Below are 17721 nucleotides of genomic sequence, written 5' to 3'. Positions count from 1 at the left end.
TTTCTATTAAATAGAAATACTCCATACTGTCCTTTTTACACAGCATACCTTGCCTGCCCTGAGAGGTTGTTGTACAAAGTGTGGTAATGGGGCCAAATGTCTGCACCTTTGTGTAGGGATTTGAGCACAGCCATGGGGCTGGCACTGGGCTCTCAGAAGCAGCTGTGGCTGTGCTCTGCAAGAGTTTTGTCCTCACAGGGAGAGCAAATCCTGTGTCTCATGTTCCTCCTGCCTTAAGGATCTTCCTGGAGGATGCAGGGGGTTTAACAAAACTGCAACGAGACTAATCAGAGAGCACTGCAGTGCATCTGACTGTGCACTGAACTGAACCAGTTATTGCTATCCTTTGCTATGTATAGACCACTCAGAAATGTGTCAGCATGAGGTGAGATTAAACAGAGACATGGAGTCTGGTTCCTCGGTGTGGCAAGGACCATAATTCTGCCAAACAAGAATCGACTCAGTTAGGGTGAACAGCGGGATTAGCTCTGTTTCTGTTACTGTTTTGAAGAAAAACTGACAAGGATCTGTCTGCACCATTGTGATGGAGGGAAAACAAAAAACCAGCCTGGCCAGGAGAGAATCCATGCACAAGAAATAGCCTAAACATTGATTTCACTGGAACAGCAAGCGTGGAAATCACTGCGAAGAAGAGCGACTATTCCAGATGTTCAGTTACAGAATATTTATCCCAATGCATTGTTAATCAAAAGGTTTACTGATTACATGAAGGTAGATCTAAGGTAAAGAGGTTGCAGATACTTTCCTATTGTGCTCCTCTGATCTGTAAGTACTTTGGAACTGGGGCTGTCTGAGCCACCAGGCTGGAGGCTCTAAAGGAACTTTCCTGGCTGCCAAAGGTTGTTGTGTCAATAAGAGAGAATTCTGCACAGTCTCAGGCTGCCTCTGTTATTGTGGTTCCTTCTTAAGTCTGGTGAAGGCTCATTTGATTTTTTTGTTTAATGGGATTTTCTGTTGGTGATTGATATTTTTCTAATAAAATACACACACCACTGTCACTGTGTGGCTGAAGTAGCAGCTGGTTTTGGTTGCAAATCATTCCTGGCTGCCTGTCACAGAAGGAGTGCTTGTGTTAGTCTCTGTCTGCTCTAATAAGGCTTTGTTACCCTCTCACTTTGCTGTCTGGTCTGTAGCTTCACAGTGCAGTGATCTTCCAGGGCATCAGGATGTTGTCTTAGATTTTCAGCTTTTGCTTTTTGTAAACACAGAAATTTTCTCACTTCACTGTGATCCTGGATTCCTCTGTCCACTTCTCACATGTGCACCTCTTTGGGGTTTGTGACTGTGATTTGCTGAAGTAGGAAACCTAACTGTGGAGCGGTGCTAGTTTTTTCTGTCAATAGATACTTCCATAAAGCATGGATCATGAGATTCTCTTACTTTCATTAGATACGGTTCAATGTAAAATGTTTTCAAATAGATTTTGTGCAATTTTTTTCAGTGTTTCAGGATCAAATTACTGAATCAAGGCCAAAATCCTTATATGATGAAATTCTGTTACTGTACTGCAGGTTGGGGAAGGTACAGAAAACCTAAGGCAAATACATCCAAGATTAACTATGACAAGAAGAAGAGAGTATTGCTTTGCTTAGTATTTATATTTAAAATATCTCCATATTTTTGCTTTGTTCCAGTTTTGGGCAGGGGAAGATTTAATTGGCTTATACTTTTTATTTGGGTATGGACCTGTAGTTGACTTTTAACTCTGGATTTTACTTTATGACAGCATTGCTACAGGAAAATATAGCACCAACTATTTAATGTCAAAGGATGTGTGCTAGTTTATTTTGTTGCCTTCCATCCAAGGTCGCTTGTGTCATGGGACACCTGAGTCCAAGATTTATTCTGCTGCAGGAGATTGCCTAGCAGTACACTAACAGTTCATAATCTAAAGAATTTTTGAAGCTATATTAAAGCACAGGGAAGCATTTCATCCTTCTCTGAATGGTTTCTGTTTCACAACAAAACTTTGTACAATAACATTTTCTTACTTTTTAAAAAATATCCCCCTTTTGGTTGAGGAAAAAATAGAGGGCAAAAATCAGCAACTGTGGACCTTTGAAGATATACAGATGAGCACTAGGATATGGAATGCTAGTAGGTAGATAAGGAAAAAAAATAAGCACACTACCTAATTTTAGGCACCTAATTTAGATTAGGAGGCTTATCTTGTTAGGTTTTTGTTAGGAGAGTGAGGGTTGTGCTCCTAAGGCATCAGATGTCACCCTCTGGCAAAACCTGCTTCCTTTTCATAAAGCAAGCTCAGGAAAATGTGCCATCCATGTTGGGTGGGGAATTCTGCTATTGTAAGTGCACCCCTGGTGGGTTATTTTGAGGGGAAAGAGAACCACTCAAAGGTTTATAACCTATAGTAATTAGAGAAGAAAAGTCTCCACATCTTGCTTGCTGGTAGTGTGCAAGTGGATAGTCAGATTTGCTGATGTTTGTGCATAAGAGAGATTCTGAAACATGACTAATACGATGCATATGCTTTGTCTTTGCCACGGTAAATTGGAACCTTTCCATACCCAGGAGCTGAGCTGTAGCTCTTCTTGATTTAAAGTGTGTTATGTTGCCTTAATTGCACCATTTATCATGACTTTTTGGTGCTTTTTAATTTTGCTTTTTACTGTGGATTCTCTAACCCGAGTAAATGATACTACAGCATTCAGAAACTTGGAAGGCATTCAAGCCAGCACTTCATCAGCACTCTTGAAAGATAATCTATGGACACCAAAGTTGCAGGACCTTGAGAAAAGGCCATTGGCATGAAGAGCTTGGAACTCTATGGGACAGAAGCACCTAAAGGTATGTAAGGTTCTGATTCTGAGTTACTGAAGGTGTTGAGCCCCTGGGCCAATGGTGTCCAGATCTGTCTTTTAGAATTAGGAGAAAGCCCTAAAGAAAGGAAACAGAGCCCTTGGAGAAATATGTTACAGAGCTGAATTTTCTGTCAATTTCTATTGCTATCCTTTCTTGAAGACTTAGAAGGAGAACTTAGTTCAGGTTAGAAGGGAGCTTAGGAGATTCCTAGTCAGCCTGCTGCCCAAAGCACAGCCAGCTTGGAGATCAGAGAAGATGGCTCAGAATTTTATCCAGCCAGTCTTTCTGCTCTTTCTGTAGCATGGACGGGGGAATCTGAGGGTAGCAGAGTAGCTTGGTTGGCCTGTGTGGGCAGAGATCATTAGGAGGGCAGGTGCTTGACTTGTTCAAAATGTGATAATGGCAATAATCTTGAATGAAGTGGCTCTGCTTCCAGCAGAGGATAATTAGCCTCTGCATTTGAAAGGAAATGATCAGGAAAAGCAATAAGCATTAGGCAGGAGTCCCACTACCATGCAGTTTCCAGCTCTGGTAACCACAGCTCACTTCAAGGAGTGTTGGCTTCAGTCACAAGGGTATGTCACTTCCTCAGAGCAGGCCAAAAGCTGGAGCATGAACTGTAGAGTTCTGTGGCATCACAAACTATAGAGCTGTGGGGGAAGGGAAGGAGTAAAGGCAGAATCCACATGAGAAACCAGTGGCTGTTTGGACTGCTACGTGTCAGCAGGTGTCTGGTGGGTTCTGCTTGCTGAGGGAAGCAGGAGGCTTATTGTTCACAGGAGAAAAGAAGTATCTCTCTGACAGAAGATCTAAGCATGGAAGAACCAGATGGATGGAGGGACCTCCGGAGGTTTCAAGGAGATGGGTTGTGACCCTCATGTTCTTTTCCAAGGAGACAGAGCATATTGGTGAAGGAGAAAAGGCTAGACAGGGAAATAGTGGCTTTTGAGGGTTATGAAAGGTACCTGCAGGCATTCGCTTTGTGTTACTGTCAGGGAAAGCATAGGCATATTCCTGACCCTGAAACTGCTCAAAACAGGCATATTCCTGACCCTGAAACTGCTTGTGATGGTGTTTGCAGGGGTCTTAGGATGAGGGAAGAGACAAGAATGTTGACTCCATGTTTCAGAAGGCTGATTTATTATTTTATCATATATATTATACTAAAACTATACTAAAAGAATAGAAGAAAGGATTTCATCAGAAGGCTAGCTAAGAATAGAAAAGGAATTATAACAAAGGCTTGTGGCTGACCAAGACAGTCCGGACAGCTGGACTGTGATTGGCCATTAATTAGAAACAACCAACATGAGACCAATCACAGATCCGGCTGTTGCATTCCACAGCAGCAGATAATCATTGTTTACATTTTGTTCCTGAGGCCTCTCAGCTTCTCAGGAGAAGAAATCCTAAGGAAAGGATTTTTCATAAAACATGTCGGTGAGAACTGCTCAAAACAGGCATATTCCTGACCCCGAAACTGCTCAAAACAGTTGTGCTGCCTGTAGCATAGAGATGCACATGTTCCCTTCATGAGAGGTGCAGGTACATACTGAATATACTTATATAAGTTTGTACAATTATACCAAAATATACTTATATATATATTGGCATAAAGTTCGTACAATGTATTGCCTCTCTCTGGATGTACTGAAAAGCCAGATGGGAGAGATTGGGCTGTGGGAGGGTGTAGATAACAAGGTGGCATTGAGGAAGAGGGGATACACAGGTACGGGCAGTTTAGGGAGGGAGGGAGAGGGAAGGTGTGCGTGAGCACGGTGGGCAGCAGGGAGCGGCTGTGCCGCTGTCCGCGGTGCTGAGCGCGCCGTGCCGGGGCTGCCTCCGTTGGCTTCTTGCGTCGTCTAGGGATGGGCTGCTCTATAATCTTCCTGCCTATAACATCTCTGTGTCATTTCACAAATGGCGTGGCCCGCCGGAACACAGGGATTTTCACCGTGGCAGGTAACTCTGAATATCTCCACCTAGAGCCGGGTTTCCTATTTCCTCACAGAAAGCTGCTATTATGGAAATAACTGTCTGCTAAGCTGAGCACAGTGGGGAGTTCTCAGAAGGATGATTCTTCTGAACATGCCTGTGAAATTCAGTGAAATTCTGCTGAAAATGTCTGCACCATAGCAAGGAGCAACTCCTCTCATACCATCCCAGCACATCAGCTGACAGAGTTACAAAACCTGAATCCTTAAAATCCTGACTGAACTTATGTAGCTGAGCTTTTGTATGCTCTTGATTACAATACTTGATTGCCTAGAACTGCTCACAGTACCTAAAAATATCTGATATATTCAAACTATCTGCAACACATCCAGCATACAATACTGAGTGCCACCCACTGGCTTGAAATATTTTTTTCACCATGGGCCTGACATGCTACAGGAGCCAGAAAGCAGGAGAGAGACAGTCAGGAGTGACATTGAAAGGAAGAGTCTCCCTCATTATTTAACATGTTGAATTTGTTTAGAGTTCAAAGTTTTGTAGTACTGAAAGCTCTTTGTGAGGTGTGATTGTTTAAATGGGTGCAAGCTCTCTGATGGTGTTGAAGTGCTGCTTTGAGTCCAGCAGTTCCCAGGAAAGCTGATAGCAAAAGATAGTTCTATAGGTTTTATTTTTATTTCATGCTTCTGTCATGGTCCTCCATGTTGGACTCAACTGTACCATTCTGTAGGTGCACAGCATTTAGAGATTTAAACTTTTTAGAATAAGATAGATTTAGGTGTCCTTGGATTTCTTCTGACAGAGTATGTATGGCAGTCAGGCTCACAGTCTCAACACCCAGCATCACCTTGATTTCCTAGACCAATTGAGCATCCAAGGAAGGAGTATGTGAGAGCAGAAGATCCTAGATCTCTAAACACATGCTTTCTGATGCTGTAACTTCTGTCAATCATCCCTTTTGGCACCTTTCTGAAAAGCCATTTTTAGTAGTCTAGGACACTTTTCCCTTCCGTTCCTACATTTATCTTGCACTGGGTCCTGTTTCAGTTTAATTCAGGGAATGACAGAATGCCTTTATTCACAACGGCAAAGCCTTGGCTGTAAGAGTCACAATGTTGATTTGCAGCCTTTGATATACAATAGCTTTATTTCTGTGTGTGTTGTTCCTTGCACTTGCAGGAAGGAGGTGATGTTTCATCTACAACAATATTACTTTCAACATAAGGGCTTGTCCTCAGGAGTATTGTTAGCATGGGATGTTTTTGTGTTATATATTCAATTTCATGTGATTCTAGGAATCTCTGCTTCATTTTCCCCACATGTTCAAGTAATGGCTGTACAAGGGAGGCTACTCATCTTGCCTGTATCAAGCAAGAACTCATTTCAGCAATTGATGTGCCATAACCCAGTCTTTGCCTGCAGGACTCTGTTCTGCATAGGGAGAGTCAACCATAGAGGAAAAGCTCCAAGAGTGGAGTACAGCCATTTATAAACCTGTGACAAAGTGAAAAACATGTTTCCCATTAAAAGTCGAGCCTGAGGATGCCTAATGTATAATTTTTCATCCTGGGATCTTCAAGAAGGGTGTACACGTGATTTTTTGGGGTTTTTTAAAATAGTGATCCTATTTTAGGATTCCTGATAGGAAGATCAGGTCAGGCAGATCTCAGCTAGCTATCAAGATGATTTTCATTCTGTATGTCGCCAATTTGTCAAATTTTCAGTCCCAAATAGCTAATTTTTTATTAGGTTTGATTGCATGAGATGATAGACACAGGTTTTTCCCTCTTCTTTGCGGTATTCAAAGCCTTGTTGATGGTGGTTGCAGGAAGATCCCTGATACTTTCAGACACCACAATGTTTAAATGAAGTAAGATATGATTGTCTGGCAAGCATATTCTGTCAAGTGGAAGAAAGCTTTGTTAAAGCAGAGCAATATCTGTTATGTCTCTGTTATGAAATATCAGTTTTCTGACCTGATTATTCATATGGAGATTTTAGAGAGAGACAATGGTTTTCAACCTAGCACTCCTTTTCCAGAGCTATTCACCACCTAATTTCACTGGTCTCTGGAGTGCCTAGACTGCAGAAACATTTTATGTGCTTTTTCTTCCCTGCAAAGCAGGAAATTGCCAGTTGTGCATTATCAAAGGAATGAGAGCTTGTTGGTGAGCTCTCTCTGTGCTTCACCGTGATACAGCTATGCAGTAAATTTGCCAGTGGCTTCTACTGCCCAACAGAATCCACACCCCTAAGGCTGTGTACAAAATGTTCTGTTTTTGGAGAACATGTCTAGGTGATGTCTCTGTGGTCTTCAGAGCCAACAGATTAGCTGTGGCAGTGTGTTCATCCTAATGCACGAAGGCAAGACCTTCCTAATGTAGTTGGCCCTGCTTGGAGCAGAACATTGGCCTAGATGACCTGCAGACCTCCCTGTCAGTCTTAAATTGTTCCATGATTCCAATAAAGCTCCCTAAGCATGTAGCCAGCATTAAAGGTGCTTTGTACAAGCAGTGCTGGAGCCATTGCTGCTGCAGCTGCCCTTGGGCAGAAGTTTGTCTCCAAGTGCTGCCTTCCTTTCTTCTGAGGAACATGGAGGCACTCAAGAGGGACAGTTTTTGGGGACTGTGGTGTGGTGTGCAGGGACTGTGCAGCCTGAGCACTCCAGCACACTGCAGTCCTGACATGCCTCTGCACCCTGCATCCCATGCTGGGGTCACTGCTTGCTCCCATGGATGTGGCTGGATGGCTGCTTTTTGGCAGGACTTCCTCTGAAGAAGAATCCATGCAGCCCAACAGAGCCCTGTTGGGTACCCCTGGTGTTTTGTGGAAGGCTCAGGTATCTCCAGGCATGAAAAGCTAATGTCACCTGTCACCCCACCTGGTGTTCCACCGCTCTTCTCTCTGAGTGGGTTTTTCCCTGGGTTCCCCACAGGGTTGCTGGTTGCACAAGCCAGTGCCAATTAATTCAGGGGTCAGTCCTGCATCTTTACTGGGATACAGGTTTCACATGCCCCTTTCAACTGCTTTCAAACAAGATAAATCACACAAGACTGTTACCTTTATTTTCTACAAATTGTCTTTTTCAGTGTTGTATGCCATGAAACATCCCTATAAACAGGCAGGAGCTGAAAGAACTGGAGTTGCTTTGAGTTATACTAAAACCAATTTTGAGCCCAAATAGTGACATTTATAGAGGCAGGTGGCTTGTTGAATAGTATGCTCAACTGCAAGCCATGATTCTAAATGTCAGTCTGGGAGTGCCATAAATCCTACCTAAAATGTGCTCAGGTTGTTTTACATTTCAACATGTTAGCCCAAAACTCCTCAGACAAGAAAAGAATAAGCAGCGTGGGTGGCATAATTGTTACTTTTTTAGATCCCAAACATATGCTTTTAACAATCAGGACCTCATAAATTTTCCCTCAATGCCTGTCAGTGTTGCTTAGGTTTCCAGCTAGGGGCTTTGAACTCTGCTGGCCATTCTCCAGAGCTATCATCTTGTTTGCACTGATGTCTGCAGTTTTGGGGGTCTAGTGAAAATGCTCCTGAGGAAAAAAACCCACAGCCTTTACTGGAGAAAGACAGAATTTTACAGGTAAGACTGAGACTTATTCCCATTTTAAATGGGCCTTCCTTTACTCATCACCCTCTCCTTTCCACTCCCACCCCAGCCTCAAGCTGGGGCTGTCCTACAGTTTGGTCCTTTTACATTTAACCTTTGGCAGCCTGTGCTGCTCCTGTACTCCTGTCCTCTACAAGTTTCCAACCAGGTTGGGATTTGGGAATCCTGCTCAGCCCCCAAGAGGGTCTGTGTGAGCAGGGTCACCAGATTTCAAGGTTGTTTGCTTCAGTGCCCATTCTGACCTGCAGATAAGCCTCTGTGAAGCCTGCTGGAGACAGGCTGCTGCAGGGCTTGTGGGAGTTATCAGGGAAAAAGGTTTGAACTTGTTTTGATTTCATATGACTTCTTTGTGGTTTTTACCACATTTTAAAGTTTTGGGGTGGTGGGGGTGGGCTTGGGATGTTTTAAATTTTTTAACCTCCTATGTATTGCCCACTGTTCAAAGCCTTTTGGCTGGTGTCTCCTGTAGGCTGTGCTCTGATGGGTTCTCAGCAGTGCCTTTAGAGGTGTCTTTTACTTATTTGGGGTGTGTCTGATGACAAAGGAGAGAGGGCAGGATTGGGACATGGGGTTATTTGCAGAACCCTAAACACATTCCTTCTCAAATATTTTTTCCTCTTTCTGCTGAAATCAGATTTCAGCTTGATAAGTCCAACACTGTAGCAGACCCACCACAGGGATTTATGTCATCTTTGTAGAGGAAGAAAAATTGCAAGAAGAATGATGTAGTGCTGCAGCTTTCCAGTGTGGTAAATTTAAGGTACTCAATTTACACCATTATAACTCTTCAAAATGATCAAAGAAAAACACCTCTGAAGCTCAAACTCTGCTTATTTCTTGAGTGCTAAGATTAACCTTTTGTGAAATCTTCGTGTTAAACCTACCTGCAGTTTGGCAAAAGTTTAGGGAGGAGAGAATGAAATGGTCTGGGAAGATGATCATGATGTAAGAAGCTGCTCTCAAACAAAACGGCCTCATTCTTTTATTTCTATTTATCTAGCCTGTCTTCCAGAGAGCACTTTTTGGCTATCAAATCACATTTATTTAGATCTCTCTTTTGTGTGACCAAGAATTGTCAGCCAGTTCCTGGCTTTTAACTGCTTGATTCTGCAACCTTAATGTTTTTTTAACATTGGTCTGTGTATAAATTCATACACTTTGTTTTAGGAGCAAATTGAAAAAAACAGCTTTCCCAGCATATGGAACCATATGTACCCTCACAGGGGCCAGCAAAATGGCTGAGCTATTTAGACAACCTAGCAGAGACCTCCACTTGAGTTAAGAGTGTGCAGCCAGAGCACTGAAAAGTTGTTTTCTCTGGCAAGGTGGTCTGCAGCCCACGTCTGTCAGTGGCTGTAGTGAGTGGTCAGCAGTTCATCTGCAAGAGATGTGTTAAACATCAAATTAAATGTATGTTAAAGATGGAGTATCCCCTTTGAAGAAGAGAGGGTGTGCTGTGGGTTTGCTGTGAACCACTGGGCTGCAAGGTTTGGGAACTGCTGGTCTTTGTGGCCAACTGATAGAAGAAGGTGGATCACCTTCTTTGCTAGGGATTTCTTCAGATCAGTTCTCCAGAGCTCTTCTGCAGAACAAGAGCTTTGATTCCAGTGGATCCACAGACATCCCTCCTGTCTCAGCTCCTGTCCATCACTCTCTTTCTGGTGAGGGTAGTCACCTCCCTCTACCTGCACTCTCTAGGTGCTGTCACCAAGAGAGAGGTGCCACCTGTGCATGCTGCTGGTTTGTCTTATGCCACAGTGACCCCCAGAAGCAGAGAATTACAGAAAATCCTTGCTTGGCCCTTGGCTCTGCTTTAAATTGATGGTGGGCTGTTAGAGCTTTTAACTCCAGAGGCCTGATCCAGCCTAAATTTTACTATTTCTTTGTTGTCTGAAGATTGCTCATGTACCAAGTACATAGTTCTGCAGGATTTTCTGTATTTCCTTAGAGACGAGCAGCTGAAATTAATGTAGCTCTGCCTAAGCAAAGACAATAGAAGGGATTTTTTGGCAGTGCTAACCAGGGCATTGCTGGTAGTTATTTATTTGAAAAACCAGAACAACAAAACCCAAACCAAACTAAAAAAACACAGGCAAACAAAAAACCACACAACCACACAGCCTTAACTTAGGGCAGTTTTCTCACTCCCCTCTTCTGTCCTTCTCCAGAGTCTGCTGGTTGTCCATACTGCACAGCTGCCAGCTCTGGCCTTCTGAACTCAGCAGCCTCTGTTCACTGCAGCCTGCAGAGCAAACACAACGTGCTCGTGTCCCAGAAGGCTTTCAGCACTGATCACTCCTTGTAAATGGGGCTATAAACACCCCCTGGGGGGTTTGCTGTGTGATGATGCCTTGTGTGAGCACAGAGATCTCTTCACACGTGGCTAACTGAGGGCCTGGTGCCACAAACAGCTGAGTGTAACCTGCTGAGTTTGGGGCACTTCTCTTGAGGATTGTGGACAGATTTCCAAGGCAGCAGCACCTCCACTCCTGGGATACAGCTCAGTGCTTCCTTTCAGTGTTTGAAAGCCTTGCCTTCTAAATAAGGCAGGCAGAGCCTTTCTTATTATTAGTGAAACACTGTGGTTTTCCCTAAATTCATCCTCCAAATGGCTCGGCTAATTTTGCTGGAACTCTCTGAAAAATACTTAGCCTTAGGCAAGCATATTACAGAGGAACATTCCTGCCTGAACACTGAATGCTTGAAAGTTGCAAGCAACTGAAATCAGGGTCTTGTGAAAGGTAGTAGGAGGCAGATTTAACTATTTCATCTGTGCCAGGTGTCTGCCTATACTAATTTCTGGTTGGATGCATAAGTAATATGTACAAGTCCATAATATATCCTTTCTTTTTAGGAGCCAGATTTATTCTGGTAAAACTCATCTAAGTCTATGGAATTACAAGATCATAAACCTAGTATAACATTGGAAAATCAGGCTCTATGGATGTGCTCTGTGTGTGGTATGAATCCATTTGCAATGTATATATAAATAAGATTTGTGGTGAAATGAGAAAAACAAGCTGCTTGTATATCATCTAGGAATGAGCCCTATGTTATGTTTAATATTTTCCAGAGACAAATGTGGTGACAGACTTATCAGAAACACTGGCTGAAATGAAGCTGTTGGTCCAAACATCCTCATCATCCTTTATCCTAAAGCCAAAGCAAAAATGAGATGTCCCAGTGGGTGTGGGCCGTGGTAACATTACTTTTTATCATTATTATTATTATATTCAGATGTTGGTTGTGTTTACAATTACAGTGCTGGCAGATGGACTCTATTAGAACTGCCAAATCTGATCATCTAGCCCCAAATCTGATCATATTACTGAGAACACAGTCTGGGATTTTACAGGGGCCGCAGACAAATTGGCTCCTTCTTCCTCACCAGCTTATCTTGCCATATCTATTTCAGAGTGAGGCACATCTATTTTACTGAGCCTCTGCCACTTGCTCTGGATCCTTCTGGGTGGCTGTGGGGCAGGGACCAAGCAAAGTCAGTGGCTTTGCACTCTGGAGGGAACAACACATGGATTGGGCAGGTAAGGGAGCTCAGGTTCACTGTGCACGAGAAATGAACAAGGGCTTGCTTTCCCATTTGGGCATTCCCTTTGTTTTGGTTTTTTTTCAACAAAAGAAGATGTTGAGTTGAGGAGAGGAAATGCCTGACAAGCCAATGTATGTAATTTCTCTGTGGTCAGGCTGATTATTTTTCTGTCCCAGGAACAACAAGCCAACAGCACTTGCATGGTGTACTTTTCATCCAAAGAGTAAAGTGGGCCCAGCAGCTAAATTGAGACAAAAGAAAATCCTTCAGGCAGGTCTAGCTGCCAGCACTTCAGTGAGTTTCCACTACACAGACTCTGTTCCTTGGTTTGATGGCCCACTGAGTGAAAATGGAGAAATGAGAAGGTTAGCTTTCCCTCTGGAGAGAAAGAAAAGCTCATTGGAAAGCAAGGTAGATGCTCTGATTATATGCAAACAAGGAAGAGCCAAGGAGGCAGGAACCCCAAGGAAATTACTATGTGCTAAATGTTTATTCTGAAGAAACACTGTAGGGTAAATAGTGGAGCAAAACTACTTGATCTTGACTCCAACAGAAGGCCTATTTTCTCCTGTAGGAATGACTCCCTGCAACTGAATATTAAAGACTCTCAAAAGCCAGCAGAAACCTTCCAGTCCTGCTTATGAAATCTCGGGACAGGAGCTCATGGGGCTTTGTGACAGCAGCCATTCTCCTGTCCCATAAAACAGAGAGATTCCAAAGCCTCCCTATTTACCTGGCAGGGTGCTGGAAGGGAATTGGAGTCAGTCAGCCCAGCCCTAATTTAGGGAAGGGGATTGCTGATATCCCACCTGACTGCCAAAAACTTGGTCCCTGAAGTGGTCTGTGGCAGCATCTCTTTTCTTTAGGCTGGCAAGGGCTGCTGCAAGTGGAGGCCCTCCAAAGGAAAAGGTTCATTTTGATGAACATGAAACTTAAGGTCATGGTTTCTTTCCTTGGAGAAAACTGCTTGCAGACATCCTGGGGTTTCAAGGAAATTGAAATTGCTTTTTTATTAGCAAAAATATTCATTGCATCCTACCCTGCATTTGTACAGTGCTTCTGACATGAGGAGCCTTGGAGAGGGCTGCAGACTCAGCAGGGAACACTCTCAGGAGCAGGCAGCCCAAAGCAGCTTCTCCTCAGAGCAGAGAGATGCCATGGGAGGCAGGAATCTGCTGAACCCTGAAATTGATGGAAGACAGATGTCAGGAACCTGTTTCTTGCAGAGATGAGATCTGCCTTGGGTGGGTGCAAAGGGTCTCTGACACACAGTTTGCAGGGTATCCCAGATTCCTGAGCACCACAGTTGGTTGTCCCTGCCATTTGTGGAAGCAAGGTACCCAGTGGAGCTGATGCAGTTCTGTCATAGCAGCAGAACCTGGATCCAAAGGGCCTACTCTATTCTGAGCTCAGCGAAAACTGTGATCTTGCTTTGAATGTGATGGGATTTCCCTGATCTATTCAGCTCAACATCTGTGAGAGCATGAAGGCTGGGCAGGTGGAGAGAGGAGGGTAATCCACAGCTGCTGCCCCTCCAAATGATTTCTGGCTGCTCAATAAAGCTGTCAACCTTCAGGTGGGTGAGCCCTCACAGTTGCTCTTCCTGCCTTCTGGGTCTCAGCACTGGAAGTTGCATAGTTTCTCTTTGAGCTGGTAAGCTCCAGTTCCAATTTTCTTTGGGTTTTTCTAAGCATGCGCTCAACTCTTTCTGACGGGTTTAATAATTGATTTGTATTGATTTCCTGCATGGTGTGTCAAGATAAGGTGAGAGACAACCCAAATGGGCTGAGTCAAAACCACTGCTGTGTGTGCAAGGGGAAGATAGAGTTGTCAGCACAGCTCGTGGAGAGGAGCCCCTTTCTCCTTTGCCCTAAGCAATGGGTATTTAGGTTTTGCATGACTAAGAATGCAGCATTATTTTCTCTTTAATTCTTGCTTGTTGTTACTTAGGTGTTGTCTTTTTATTTGAGTGAGCAAGCAGCTCTGAAGAGGAAATATAGCTGTTTAGTGTTTTCCTTTTTTTGTTTTTCCTGTGGACAAATGCAGGGAAGCTCTACTTTGTTGTTATTTTTGCTGCCTGACCTATGTGACTTAGTTAAGGTCACAGGAAAGTGCATCTTTTTTCCCAGATTGCATGATGTGCTTCATGCCTTGGGCTATGCTAATAATTTTGATTTCTGGGACAGAAGGTAGAGATAAAAAGGCACCTTAATTCTACTAGTCCTTTCTAAAGCTTCTCACAGGAATTCTCTAAGCTTCTTCTGTAAACTGCATCATCCTTTGGTTTCATCTTGAAAAGTAAGGGCATCAACTGTCCCGTGAAGGACAGCAGCACAGGCTGTTTTCCAGCAGCAGGATGAATATAACAGAGCTGTCAGTCCTGCACTTTCTGAGTTTATACAGTACCATTAAGCTGCTATCATCTCTTCCATGATGTTGCTTCCAGTTATTTTGTATATTGGGAGTACTATATGCTGGAGGGCAAGGCTGCTGTCATTCAGGGGGACGTGAACAAACTGGAGAAATTGGATGACAGAGGCATGAAATATAAGAAGGCCAAGTCCTGCAGCTGTGAAATAATAACCTCATGCAACAGCACAAGCTGTGGACTGGTTGGCTGGCAATCAGCTTAAACTAAAAGCACTTGGAGTCTTGATGGACACGAAGCTGAACGTGAGTCAAAAATGTGCCATTTCAACAAGGAGAGCCAACCACACCTGACACGAGGTGCAATGGTGCCAGCACAGCTGGCAGGCTAGGGCAGGAATTGCTCCCTGTTAAGAACTTGTGAGACCACATCTGGTGTAATGCACCTGGTTCTGGCTCCTAAAAAGTATTGATAAAAGCTCTGATAAAGTGGAGCAATGTTAGTGAGTGGCCACTAATGTGGTCAGTAGGCAGGAGTTCCAATGTTCAAGGAAGGCTGAGGGAGATGGGTTTGTTCAGCTTTAAGAAGAGAAGACTCAGGTGGGACCTTGTGGTTACCTTGGGCTGCATAATGGGGGTTGCAGAGACACCAGAGCTGCTGAGAGGTGCTTGGAGAGAAAACTTGAACCAAGGAAATTCCTATTGTGTCTGAGGAAAAAAGTTTTTCACTTGAAAAGAGATGCAGGGGTGCCCAGAGAGGCTGGAGACCCTGAATATTACCAAAACTCGACTCTACAAGACCCTGAGAAAATGTTGAAGGTAGTCCTGCTTTTAATGGAATGGATGGACTAACTTTTCTCTCTATTATTCAATGTTGCCTTTTTTTATTAGTGCCCCTGTATTAAATCTTCTCCTGTGTATGAGATTTCTCTATCAGACTGTTTAGATATTCAAGTTACAGCTGTTCATGGTCTCTTACAAAAGAAATATGTGTGCCCTGCAACTTTTGCAACATAGATATAGACCTAAACCTGTGAACACCTGGGTGTGTCTTGGTGCTGTGCATTGTGTCTCACCCTGCCCTCACCAAATGCAAGTGCTGTGTTCAGAGAGGTTGGCTCTATCACTCTTAATATTTATATTTAATTAATGTCATTAAGGCTTGCTTATAAATTGAAAAGTTAGTTCGTCACAGAAATGAGTGATTTCAGACATGACCTCTTGCTTTATATTGAATGACTCTTCTTAAATGCACATATCATAGGAGCTGTGTTAATTTTGCCTTGTAATCATAATTACCATTTGATTCCCAAAATGGATTTGGGGGATAAAATACCCTTGTACAGTTCCAGTTCCCTCACTAGTGGTTCCCACTCCTTTACTTGTTTCCCAGTCCCTGGGATAGTAGACAGGACTGTATTGTATTTGCAATTTATTGTATTGTTCCCAGATGAAGGGAGGAATGATGCATCTGACTCCATGTTCTCAGAAGGCTAATTTATTATTTTATGATACTATGTTATATTAAAGAATATTATACTAAGCTATACTAAAGAATACAGAAAGGATACTTACAGAAGGCTCAAGAGATAATAATGAAAACTTGTGACTCCTTCCAGAGTCCTGACACAGCTTGATGGTGATTGGTCATTAAGTCAAAACAATTCACATGAAACCAATGAAACAACCACCTGCTGGACAAACAATCTCCAAACCACATTCCAAAGCAGCAAAACACAGGAGAAGCAAATGAAATAATATTGTTTTCTTTTTTCTCTGAGGCTTCTCAGCTTCCCAGGAGAAGAATCCTGGGCAAAGAGACTTTTCCAGAAAATATGATGGTGACAGGACTGTGGTACATGTCTACTGAGAAGATCAGAAGCAGCTGGAAAGGAATGGGACTCTGGTACTTCTCTGGCCAGTTCTCTGTGAGTCCCTGTGCCCCACCACGTTCCCCTGCCCCCTGAAGAACCCTCTAATCACCTCACCCACCCCAAACATCAGGTTATTCATTGGTCTGGCCCTGCTACAAGCAGAAGGGCAAAGCCCTGTGAGGAGGGCTGGTGTAGATGGCTGGAGGAGAGGCGGGAACACCTTCAAACTACCAGGAAAGGAGAAGCCAATGGATTCCTTCCCACCTGGGCATTAGCAGGCAGGTTACTGTCTCACAGCTCTCCTCGCTATCAGACAGTCTGTCATTTGCAGAGGCAATTAAAAAGTGCACCAGGAGAGCCTGCTCGGCTGAGCAGGGGGGTGGAGTGCAGGCTCTGTGAGATGAGTGTGACCAGGAGCTGTCACAGGTGCTGGCACCGGTCCCCGAATGATGTCAGTGCTGCACGGAGGTGCCTGCAGAACAACACGCTGCTTATCTCGTCTGCAGCCCAGCCCTGCCGAGCTGTGAGAAAGGTCACACTCCTCACTGCTTCCTTCAGACCCTGCCCAGCGGCTGCCAGTGGATGTGGAAGGGAAAAAAAATAAATGAAACCCAAAGCCAGCCCTGGAGAGAAAGGGAATGCAGGCACAGTGCCTTGCTGCACTGAGAATGCAGTGTTTGCCAAATACATCCTGCTCCTTTTCCACTAGCAGATAAACTACAGGGAAAACAAGCCTTGCTGTTGCTGTCAGCTGATGAGGTTATTCCTTTGGTTCCCTCTGAGAAATCTGGGGCTGGAGTGGCTGGGGTTCCTTCTTGCTTGTATTACCTTGTGTTGCCAGGGGTGTTACAGTGGCTGTGAGCTCCCTTCATTTGCATTTCCCCTTAAAAATAACAAGGCTAGTGACAAGGAGACAAAGGAGAGAGGGAAAAAGATTTCAGCTTGCTCACTTCTGCTTCCTTGGTAATGGTGTGAGAATTTTTTTAGGAGGAAGTCAAACAACTTGGGGTTCTTGAGGGCAAAGTTTCATGAGGTCCTTCAGACTGATTGTGTGCTCTGCTACCCTTTTGCAGGAGAAGGACTGTTTTCACACTAACAACTCTATTATCTCACTCTACTTCTTGGTGTATCTTGAATATGCCTGTTCTAATAAATAGGGAAAAAATAAATTCATTTTCTCTCAGAATCTGGATAATACTTTGACCAGTGCCTCCTTCAGCAAAGCCATTCTTATGTAATAGCAAATACTGAGATTTTATTTCTCTGTAATCAAACACATTTTTACTTCACAATAATGCAGTGCAGCAGTTGAATTTTCAGTGCCAGTGTAAATAGTTCCTGTCTCATATTACAAGTGATTACATGACACACTGACACATCTCTGAAGCTCACCTGCTCTTTTGAGTATTTTGGTGTTCCCTAATAAAGCTTGAAGAAGATCTCAACCTAATGGAAATGCATTCAAGGCAAAAGTGTTTTGGACAGGTATTTGTTTCTTTGGGCTGCATTAC

Source organism: Agelaius tricolor, unplaced genomic scaffold, assembly GCF_023055355.1.
Source record: "Agelaius tricolor isolate 1412-34295 unplaced genomic scaffold, bAgeTri1.0.p SCAF_3, whole genome shotgun sequence".
Lineage (NCBI taxonomy): Eukaryota > Metazoa > Chordata > Aves > Passeriformes > Icteridae > Agelaius > Agelaius tricolor.
The sequence above is the reverse complement of the archived record's forward strand: the minus strand, read 5'-3'. Positions refer to the sequence as shown.